Genomic DNA, 12321 nt, shown 5'->3' on the forward strand with positions numbered 1-12321 from the left:
GGGGGGGGGGGAATCCCCACTTCCTTTTCAGTTGATTGGATAGAGATGGGAAATCCTCTAGAATTGTGTGAAAATATCAGCTGAATAATTGCATGAGGAGGTATGTCATTGTTGCTCTTTGGATCCAGTATATTAATAGACTAAATCGGGAGTGTCAAACTGGCAGCCTGCGGGCCGGATGTATCACATGCAGGCCACACCCACCCCAGCTCTGCAAATGAGAAAAAACATCATGAAATGTCATGTGATGGCAACATGACACCATGAGTTTGACACGCGAGAACTAAATGGCTCCATTCCTTATCTGAAATGTTGTTAATAAGCAAGATGATTTCATAATCCAATATATATTTCTTAAACAGTGTTCCCAGTATTGGATTGCTGTGCAGTTCAAATAAGTTTAAATCTATTTCACAATGCCTTCAGTTAAGGATAATCACCATCTACATAGTAAGAAAGTGAATGATAAACAACTAAATATAGATCAAATTCTTAGAGAGGAGATAGAAAACAAAGGCAAGATTGCAAGGTTGGAAGTGATTTAGTTAAGGGGCAGTCTGAGGATTCAGTAGAAATACTAGCTGAGTTTCTGCTTAGTGCAATAGTTTGAAATACATGTTTATATCATTTCAGTTTGCAGATTTCATTTTAATTGTTGCTGATAACTGCTTCTGAAAGGAAATGGCTTGGATTGGACTTGTTTTATTATTATTACTATTCATTCTTAACAGTTTTATTACTTTTCAAAATGGGTAGTTTCCAGAATAACAGCTCCCAAAAGCTTCCACCTGGACCCAGGACCATACCTGTTTTGGGAAATCTGCACGTAATGGATTGGAAGAGGCCTTTTAAGACAATGATAAAGGTAAACCTGATGATTAACAACTATGAATGTCCTTTGCCAAAGTATATTGATGCTGATATAAAAGTTTAGCAATTTATCCAGTTTACTGGAATAAGATTGATATGCTCCCTGTTGGTTCTAAGGAGTCTATGGAAATGTGTAAAATTGAGATTAACTTGGTGTTGCATTTGTTTATATATGCACAAAGATTATGCATCCCTGTTTTTGTTGTAAGTAGCTAATTCTTCCAAACCATTTGGATGGAGAGAGCCCTATCAGCCCTGTCCTGTCCTTTAGAATTAAAAGGATACACTAGCAACCTTCAGTGACAATGAAAGATAGGAGAGAAGGTTCTGCAGCAGCTGAGGAAAAATAACATACTATGTACTACTACCATTTTCTAGGCTTTTCTTAAAACTGTTTTGTTTTCTTGAATTGTTGGGCTTGTGCACAGCTGAGCAGTTAACGTGCAGTGTTGCGTGTGGTGGATCAAGAATGGTGCTGCCTATGGAGGAATAAAAATGAAATCATCGAAATTATTCCAGACCTCCGGACCTTCCGCCGGGCTCTGAAGACTTTTTTATTTCAGCAAGCCGGGCTGGGTTAAAAATCTTTTAATTGCTGAATTTTATGGGTAAGGGGTTTTAAATTGGGGGAAGCCAATATAAATTTAATTTTGTTTTTATAGTATTTTAATGTTTATATTGTATGTTTTTTTAATTTTGGCTGTTCACCGCCCCGAGTCCTTCGGGAGAGGGGGTGGTATAAAATTTTTTTAAAAAAATAAATAAATAAATATTATTATTATTGAAAGAGTTCTTCCACAACAAATGGTATAAAAGCCTATTTTTTGTGGCTGTAACTTCAAGTCAGTCCTGCACAGCTCATTTGTCTAAAATTTACAAAAACCTTGGTGAACTTCTGGCATGAATATCCAATGGGCAATAATATTTGCATTTTTGTTAAAGGTGTAATAAAAAAATTGGTAAGTTTTTTCAAGTGTTTTAATCACACTGCAATATCATATATGTTATATATACCAAATATATTTTACTGATAAAGAAATAAAGGGAGACTGGTATAGATCTATTTCAAGCTCTTAGTTCTCATCAGCCAGCCTTACCCTTACTTGGATTCGAACCTGGGCTGCCTGCATGTTAGGCAGTTGTATTAACCACTGAGCCACAAGTTCTCCTTCCTTCATCAGCCTGAGCCAGGGGAAAGATTAAGTGTTTTACCGAGACACCTGGTCTACTCCAACATGTGGGAGAAAGCATTCTGCTCTCTTTTGCCTTTCAGCTCCAACCCAGGAGCCCTCAAGCAGTTGCATCCACAACAAACCATTTTTATACCAAATATATTTTACTGATAAAGAAATAAATGAAGGCTGATGAAGGGAGGAGAACTTGTGGCTCAGTGGTTAAAACAACTGCCTAACATGCAGGCAGCCCAGGTTCGAATCCAAGTAAGGATAAGGCTGGCTGATGAGAGAGCTAAGAAGCTTGAAATATATATATCTTTGGTTATTTGGGTTTTCTCCCACGTAAAATTGGAATTCCAATTTTACGTGGGAGAAAATCCAAATAACCAAAGACCTACATACAAACCTCAGAAAACATATATATATATATATATATATAGAGAGAGAGAGAGAGAGTAGGTGTGATCTATTGATGAAAGCAAACGAGCCAGAAATAGATCTATATAGGTCTCCCACCTAGCAGGAAGAGCTTGCTGGCTGCTAGAAAAGAAAAAAGCCCAGAATCGAGTGGATGTGAGGCTGAGGCTGCAGAAAAACATTGGTTACGTAGGGAAAACCTGGCTAGAGGAAAAACATATATATATGTTTTCGCTGGGCTGTAGCGACCTACTCATGAGCTTCGATGTCATATCCCTCTTCACCCAAGTGCCCATCAAAGAAGCCTTCACAGCTATCCAAAACAAATATAATCCCCCCAAGCACATCCTAGATCTGACCAACCACTGCCTATCCAACACATACTTCATCTATAACGGACAAAAATTCAAACAAATAGAAGGAGCACCCATGGGATCACCCCTCTCACCTGTCATTGCAAACCTCTACATGGAACACTTTGAAACCCAAGCTCTAGAAAAATCTGATCACAAACCCAAACTCTGGCTCAGATACATAGACGACACCTTCATAATCTGGCCACACGGGAAAGAAAAACTTGACAACTTCCTCACACACCTCAACAGCCTACACCCCAAAATACAGTTCGCCATGGAAACAGAAGCTAACAACCAACTTCCCTTCCTGGATGTTTTAGTCTACAAGAAATCCGATGGGGAGAAACAGGCTCAGACTCAACCCATCCAAGACCGAGTGGCTGTGGTTTCCGACGTCCCGATATAGTCAGCTGGTGCCATCGCTGACTATTGGGGGCGAAGCATTGGCCCCCACGGAGAGGGTTCGCAACTTGGGTGTCCTCCTGGATTCACGGCTGTCTTTAGAAGAGCACTTGACGGCCGTGACCGGGAGGATTTTTCATCAGGTTCGCCTGATTCGCCAGTTGCGTCCCTTTCTGGATCGGGACTCGTTACGCACGGTCACTCATGCCCTCGTCACCTCCCGTCTGGACTATTGTAACGCTCTCTACATGGGGCTCCCCTTGAGGAGCACTCGGAGGCTCCAACTGGCGCAGAGTGCGGCCGCGCGGGTGGTGATGGGAGCGACGTGGCGCTCCCATGTAACGCCCCTCCTGCGCGAGCTGCACTGGCTCCCGGTGGTCTTCCGAGTGCGCTTCAAGGTTTTGGTTATCACCTTTAGAGCGCTCCATGGCCTAGGACCTGGTTATCTACGGGACCGCCTGCTACCACCAATAGCCTCCCACCGACCAGTACGCTCCCATAGAGAGGGGCTCCTCCGGGTGCCGTCGGCCAAACAATGTCGACTGGCGGCCCCCAGGGGGAAAGCCTTCTCTGTGGGGGCACCTACTATCTGGAACGAGCTCCCTCCCGAGATACGGAGGATTCCGGATCTGCGTACCTTCCGTCGCACGCTTAAGACTGTCAGATGTAAATGCCTTATTCCCTAATGTGTAAATAGTATATGAATGGGATATCAGGGGTTAACTTATTCTTCAATTCTTAATGTATTCATAATTCACCACTCCCACTCATGGCTCCACCCATTGTATATATAAGGAGCCACCTTCACCCTTTTCCTTGCTTCTATCTGTGAATATTCAGTGAATATAGAATGCCTATTGTAAATAAAAGGAAATATATTTAAACCTTTAATTACTACTATTATTATTGAGTCTGATCCTGAAAATATTGCAACAAGCTGGTAGCAGAGGATGGTTTATTGACTCAATAAAAACTTAAAAATGTCTAAGAAAGATAGGCCCAACACCAGGGCCTACAGCAAAGAAATGGAAACAGAACAAGAAATAATCAACGAATCCACAAACGCAATTTCGAGAGAATCCGAAGAATACACCACTGAAGACGAAGAAATAATAGATGAAAATGATGACCAGGAGGAAATCGAAATAGAGAATAACGAACTCAGGTCAGAAATATTAAAACTATTAAAAAGCCAGAAGAATGATGAAAGCCTCATCGCGAACCTCCAAGAAATGCTGAAGAACAGCGGAGCAGCGAGAGAGAAAAACATCACTAATGAGAAGTCTAAAGACCCAAAAATTGTGAGTGATATGACTACAGAGAAAGTCATTACAAAGAAGAAAAAATGTGATCCCGCGCGAAATTTTGAATGGCAGCCATCTTGGTTTCAACAGGCCTCCAAGGTGAGCGGAGCAGAGCCAATCAAAATGCTCAGTTCAAAATTTCTGGTGCGAAAAACGTTATCAGACAACGAAAATGAAAAAGAGGATTCAAACTCCTCGGAAGAGCCAGAATCAGAAAGTGAAGATGACTCAACGAGATCCCAAGTAAAGTCAGCAATGAAAACGCTTTTTGCTGCATTTGGGCCAAAATTAAAAATTACCAAAGTGCCACCGAAGAAGCAAGCGAGCAAGCCGATACCTCAAGACCTGCGCGCTCCCATCCTGACTTCGAGAGCGACGACGCCCGAACCCAGAGAGCCTTGTCGATTCCGCCCTACACCACAGAACGAAGCAAGTGCCAACGTCCCCAAAAGAAAAAGAAGAGCAGCCGCCGTCGTCAGAACTCCCAAGGCCGAACCGGAGACCGACTCGTCAGAAGAGGAGCAGAGCGAGCGAGCCGCAATGGAGAGAACCTTCCACGACGACGCCAAAGAAGAAATGGACAACGCGCATGCACGAAACTACGTAGATGGTCCGGAAAGACATGAACTGGCGAGAGAACCACGCAGACTCGTTGCGAGCATCCCCATGCCGTTTTGCAATTTCCTACACTTGCGAGACCACGGACTACCTCAGGTTGTAAGTAATGGACAAAATAATGTGGGAAATTTACCCAGTGACTTCCCAAAACTAAGGGTTGATGGCGTTAATTTGCAAGAATGGTATCAACAGCTCCAGGTTGTCTTTATGAAGGAAAACTTACTATTTTTTATCACTAGTCCCCCAAGAAGACCTTGGACTTTAAAAATAGATTGTTTACACCATAGAGCATTTTTCTTAATAATATCTAGTGTGTCTCCTGCAATGTATCATAGCATCAAACCGAATTTGACTGTTTCAGAAATTATTCAATGCATGTTTAATTTGTTTCACAGCGACAGCGTAGCTACCACCACAAGAATGTCTAAGGATTTCTTTTCATCTAGGGTAAAGCCAGGGGTTTCCATAAGTGAGCATTTAATATCTTTAAACAAAATAAGAGCTGAGCTGCATTTGAGGGGGGAGGTGATTTCAGACCAAACAATGAAAAGTGTTATTATCAACTCACTTGATTCATCATGGGATAGTTTTATGTCACATTTAGACACTATCAATCTAGGATATTTATCCATAGAAAGTCTATCCAACAAATTAATAGCAGAAGACAATTCAAGAAAAAATCGTTCTAGCAATCACACAGAACACAAACCTTTTAGGAAAGTAGCTTTCCAAGAAAAATATAATGAAACATTTAAATGTCACAATTGTGGATCCAGGGAACACAATAGAAGAGATTGTCCCAAAATTTCAAAGGAAAGACATAGGTCAGAATATAGGAACAAATACAATTATAGACAGTCTTCCATAGATAGACATAGATATAGAAGCCCACCAAATTACAGAGAAAATAGAGGGGGCAGAGAAAATTCAAAAGAGAGAAAATCTGGTTCACTGAATGGACTAAATAAACAAGACAACACTAAAATACAACAAAATGAGAACAATAATTGGCTTATTGATTCTGGAGCAACTAATCACACCACTAATAACAAAAGTATATTGTCTTCATTTACAGAAGATAAATTTGTAATAAAGGTAGCTAACCAAGAAAAGGTTCAAGTATTAGGCAGAGGGAATGTTACCTTGCCTGGTCTAGGAAAAATAGAGGGGGTATTGTTAATACCTGAAATACCTCATAACATACTAAGTGCCATAAAACTAAGTAGAGATTCTGACATTAATATAGTTTTCTCAAAGGGAAAAGCGACTTTAGAGAAGAATAAAATAAACGTAGGCACTGTGATAATTAAAGGAGGCCTACCCTATCTGATAACAAAAGAAAAATGGTTGCATAACATTGATTCAAATATGGAAGATTGTATTGAAGCAGATGATGAAAATATTAGTAACAGTGACAATGATGAATGTAAAATATCTCATGATCACGCAGATGCACACAATGAAAAAAAACCAAAAATAGGTAAGCCAATTCATGATGAGTGTGCTCACATCTTACATAGGAAGTTAGGACATGCAAGTTTTCCTGTAGTACAAAAAATGACTGAACACGCAGAAGGTGTCAAAATAAAAAATTGTGAAAACTATTTGGAATGCTCAGTATGTAAATCTACAAAACTAAAAACTAGTCCCAGGCCAAGAAAATCTACTAGATCAACTAACAAAATTTTTGACTTAGTACACATGGACCTAGTTGGCCCATTAACTCCATCAATCACTTATAGAAAACGTTACTTCCTGACAATAGTAGACGATTATAGCCGCTATGGGTTTGTCTACACATTAAAACACAAGGATGAAACCTTTCAAAAATTTAAGGAATTTTACAAACGCATAGAAACACAACACAATATCAGAATAAAACAAATTATGACAGATAGGGGATGTGAATTCATGTCTAAAGAATTCTCCCAATGGTTAAAGGATAGAGGGATGCTACATTACACGTCTAGTCCATTTTCTGCGTTTCAGAACGGGATTGCAGAGAGGAAGAATTCCACATTACAAACCATGATTAGGTGCACATTGGAGGATGCTGGCTTAAGCAAACAATTTTGGTCAGAAGCCTTACATTATTCAAATTACACACAAAATAGAACCTGGTCCAGTATTGTAAATAAGACACCATATGAAGTAATGTATAATAGGAAACCAAAATTAGCACACATGCACATATTTGGAGTCACTGCAGACATACACATACCCAAACAGTTGAGAAGAAAGGGAGAAAACGTATCCAGAATGTCAGATGTAAATGCCTTATTCTCTAATGTGTAAATAATGTATATATGGAACATCAGGGGTTAACTTATTCTTTGGACTTTAATGTATTCATAATTTACCACTCCCATTCCTGGCTCCACCCCTTGTATATATAAGGAGCCATCCTCCCCATTTTCCTTGCTTCTATCTTGAATATTCAGCGAATATAGAATGCCTATTATGATTAAAGAGAATTATATTTAAACCTATAACTTCTATTATCTTTATTGAGTCTGATCCTGAAAATATTGCAACAAGCTGGTAGCAGAGGATGGTTAATTGACTCAATAAGTAATTAAAAATGTCCAAGAAAGATAGGCCCAACACCAGGGCATACAGCAAAGAAATAGAAACTGATCAAGAGATGATCAACGAATCCACTAATGCGATTTCGAGAGAATCCGAAGAATACACCACTGAAGAAGAAGAACTGATGAGTGAAAATAACGACCAGGAAGAAATCGAGATAGAAAATAACGAACTCAGGTCAGAAATATTAAAAATACTAAAAAGCCAAAAGAATGATGAAAGCCTCATCGCGGACCTCCAGGAGATGCTGAGGAACAGCGGAGCAGCGAGAGAGAAAAACGTCATTAAAGAAAAACCCAAAGATCAGAAAACTGTGAGTGAAATGACTACTGAGAAAATAGTTGTAAAAAAGAAAAGATGTGACCCCGCGCGAAATTTTGAACGGCAGCCATCTTGGTTTCAACGAACTTCAAAAGAGAGTGAAGCAGAGCCAATCAAAACGCTCAGTTCAAAATTTCTGGCGCGAAAAACGCTATCAGACGAAGAAAGTGAAAAAGAAGTCTCAAACTCTTCAGATGAACCAAAATCAGAAAGTGAAGACGATTTAACAAAGTCTCAAGTAAAGTCAGCAATGAAAACGCTTTTTGCTGTTTTTGGGCCAAGATTGAAAATCTCCAAGACATCGACGAAGAAGCAAGAAATCAAACCGACAACTCAAGACCTGCACGCTCCCATCCTGACTTCGAAAACGACGACACCCGAGCCCAGAGAGCCATGCCGATTCCGTCCTACACCGCAGACAGAATCGAGTGCCAGCACACACAAGAGAAAGAAAAGAACCGCCGCCATCACCAAAGCCCCAAAAACCGAGCCAGAGACCGACTCATCTGAAGAGGAGCGGATCGAGAGAGCTGAAATGGAGAGAACCTTCCACAACGGCGCCAAAGAAGAAATGAGCAACGCGCATGTGCAAAACTACGTAGACGGCCCCGAAAGACTTGAACTGGCCAGAGAACCGCGCAGACTCGTTACAAGCATCCCAATGCCGTTCTGTAATTTCCTGCACTTGAGAGACCACGGACTGCCTCAGGTTGTAAGTAATGGACAAAATAATGTGGGGAACTTACCCAGTGACTTCCCAAAACTTAGAGTTGATGGCATTAATTTACAAGAGTGGTACCAACAGCTTCAGGTTATTTTTATGAAAGAAAATTTACTATTCTTTATAACTAGTCCTCCAAGAAGACCTTGGACTTTAAAAATAGACTGTTTACATCATAGAGCATTTTTCATAATAATTTCTAGCGTGTCTTCTGCAATGTATCATAGCATCAAACCAAACCTAACTGTATCAGAAATAATTCAATGCATGTTTAATCTATTTCACAGCGATAGCGTAGCCACAACCACAAGAATGTCTAAGGATTTCTTTTCTTCTAGAGTGAAACCAGGGGTTTCTATAAGTGAACATTTGATAAATCTAAACAAAATAAGAGCTGAGCTGCAATTGAGGGGGGAAGTGATTTCAGATCAAACTATGAAAAGTGTTATTATCAATTCACTTGATCCATCATGGGATAGCTTTATGTCACACTTAGATACCATTAATTTGGGATATTTATCAATAGAAAGTCTATCTAACAAATTGATAGCAGAAGACAATTCAAGAAAAAATCGTTCCAGTAACCAAACAGAACACAAATCTTTTAGGAAAGTAGTCTTTCAAGATAAATATAATGAAGCCTTTAGATGCCACAATTGTGGATCCAGGGAACACAGTAGAAGAGACTGTCACAAAGTCCCAAGGGAGAGACATAGGCCAGAATATAGGAGCAAATACAATTACAGACAATCTTCCACAGATAGACACAAATATAGAAGTCCACCAAACTACAGAGAAAGTAGAGGGGGTAGAGAAAATTCAAAAGAGAGAAAATCTGGGTCACTAAATGGGCTAAATAAACAAGACAGCACCAAAACACAACAAAATGAGAACAATAATTGGCTTATTGATTCTGGTGCAACAAATCACACCACTAATAACAAAAGTATATTATCTTCATTTACAGAAGATAAGTTTGTGATAAAGGTAGCTAATCAAGAAAAGGTTCAAGTATTAGGCAGAGGAAATGTGACCTTGCCTGGTTTAGGGAAAATAGAGGGGGTATTATTAATCCCAGAAATACCTCACAACATACTAAGTGCTATAAAACTAAGCAGAGAATCTGACATCAATATAGTTTTCTCAAAGGGGAAAGCAACTATAGAAAAGAACAAAACAAATGTAGGCACTGTGATGATAAAAGGGGGTCTACCCTATCTGATAACCAAAGAAAGATGGTTACATAACATTGATTCAAATATGGAAGATTGTATTGAAGCAGATAATGAAAATGTCAGTAACAGTGACAATGATGAATGTAAATTAACTCATGATAACAAAAATACACACAATGAGAAGAAACCAAAAATAGGTAAACCAATTCATGATGAGTGTGCTCATATCTTACATAGGAAGTTAGGACATGCTAGCTTTCCTGTAGTACAAAAAATGACTGAACACGCAGAAGGTGTAAAAATAAAAAATTGTGAAAATTATTTAGAATGCTCAGTATGTAAATCCACCAAACTAAAAACCAGTCCTAGACCAAAAAAATCTAACAGATCAACTAACAATATTTTTGATTTGGTACATATGGACTTAGTTGGTCCATTAACTCCATCAATTACCTATAGAAAACGTTACTTCCTAACAATAGTGGATGATTACAGTCGCTATGGTTTTGTTTACACATTAAAGCACAAGGATGAAACCTTTCAGAAATTTAAGGAATTCTACAAACGCATAGAAACACAACATAATATCAGAATAAAACAAATTATGACAGATAGGGGATGTGAATTCATGTCTAAAGAATTCTCCCAATGGTTAAAGGATAGAGGGATGCTACATTTCACGTCCAATCCATTTTCTGCCTTTCAAAATGGGATTGCAGAGAGAAAGAACTCCACACTACAAACCATGATTAGATGCACATTAGAGGATGCTGGTTTAGGCAAACAATTTTGGTCAGAAGCCTTACATTATTCAAATTACACTCAAAATAGAACATGGTCCAGTATTGTGAATAAGACACCATATGAGGTGATGTACAATAGAAAACCTAAATTAGCACACATGCACATATTTGGAGTTACTGCAGACGTGCACATACCTAAACAATTGAGGAGAAAGGGAGAAAACGTATCCAGGAGATTAAGATTCATGGGATACGAAACTGGAACCAAAGGGTACAGATTCATCGATAATAATAACAAATTTATAGTATCCAGAACAGCTGTGTTTCATGAGCAGGCCAATTGGTCTAAGTTGCACCTTAATGAAATTTTTCCTAATAAAAGCAAAGATAATATATCTTGCGAGGAAGGAACAACAGAAAATCAAAATATTAACAAAAGTAAGAACAAAACCAAAACTTGGACAAATAGTCAGCATAAAATAAAGACAGACACATTAACAAAAAAGGAAGCCAGATATTTGCATGACAACCATAGCAAACCTGAAAGAAATATTAGAAATAATAGAAACCAAATACCAAATAAATACAAAGATTATATTATGCATATGGATGGAGAACAAATAACACCTAATACATATGAGGAAGTATTGAAACTTCCCCGTGAAGAAAGAGAAAAATGGGAACTAGCTATGGAAAAAGAAATGAAAAGTTTACAAGGATTAAATGTATTCACACCTGCGATCGCACCTAAGGATAAAACAATTATAGGTACCAGGTGGATTTATAAAATTAAGAATTTAGAAGGAGGTAATACCTTATACAAGGCCAGACTAGTTGCACAAGGTTATGCACAAAAATATCCAGAAGACTATACTGACACATATTCACCCACAGTGAGAACAGAGAGTGTCAAAACAGCTCTTGTAGTAGCATCTGCACTCAATCTAGACGTGTTTCAATATGACATACAGACTGCATACTTACATGCAAAATTAGATAAGGAAATATATGTAAGAGCACCACACAGTCAATACACTAATAAGAACGAAATTTGGTTACTAAATAAGAGTCTGTACGGATTGAAGCAATCTGGCAAAAGATGGTACGATTGCTTGGTAAAAGTACTAAAGACCATGGATTTCAACGCCACCACTGCTGATAACTGTTTCTTTGTAAAAAAGAGTAATGATCATATTGAATTTGTATTAATTTATGTGGATGATATTTTATATATTGGAAAGCATAAAGAGAGCAGGGAAATCTTTGTAAATAAGTTAAACGAACACTTCTCATTGAAATCACTAGGTAGAGTGAATAAATACCTTGGTGTACAAATTAACAAAACAAAAAGGGGATTCAAACTTACTCAAAAAGATAAAATCATTGAACTCCTAAACAAATGTAACTTAAATAATGCCAAAACATGTGACACACCTATGCAAACTGATTTTCTTAGAAACAATGATGAATCTTCCCCTGAGTTTAAAGACAACACATTTTACAGATCAGTTATAGGTTCACTCCTTTATATATCTAATTGGACTAGGCCAGATATTGCATTACCTCTCAATTTATTGTCAAGATATGTTAGCAAACCAACCTTGTATCATTGGGAAGCTGTCAAAAGAAT

At 38.6% G+C, this 12321-nt stretch overlaps 1 pseudogene; it reads left to right on the top strand.

The window, feature by feature from the left end:
* Positions 1-681: 681 nt before the first annotated feature.
* LOC139326848 (cytochrome P450 2K6-like) overlaps positions 682-12321 on the top strand; it is a 49775-nt pseudogene continuing 38135 nt past the window's right edge.

The sequence above is a fragment of the Pituophis catenifer genome, unplaced genomic scaffold, assembly GCF_029215685.1.
Source record: "Pituophis catenifer annectens isolate HBS135680 unplaced genomic scaffold, rPitCat1.0.hap2 SCAF_1, whole genome shotgun sequence".
Lineage (NCBI taxonomy): Eukaryota > Metazoa > Chordata > Lepidosauria > Squamata > Colubridae > Pituophis > Pituophis catenifer.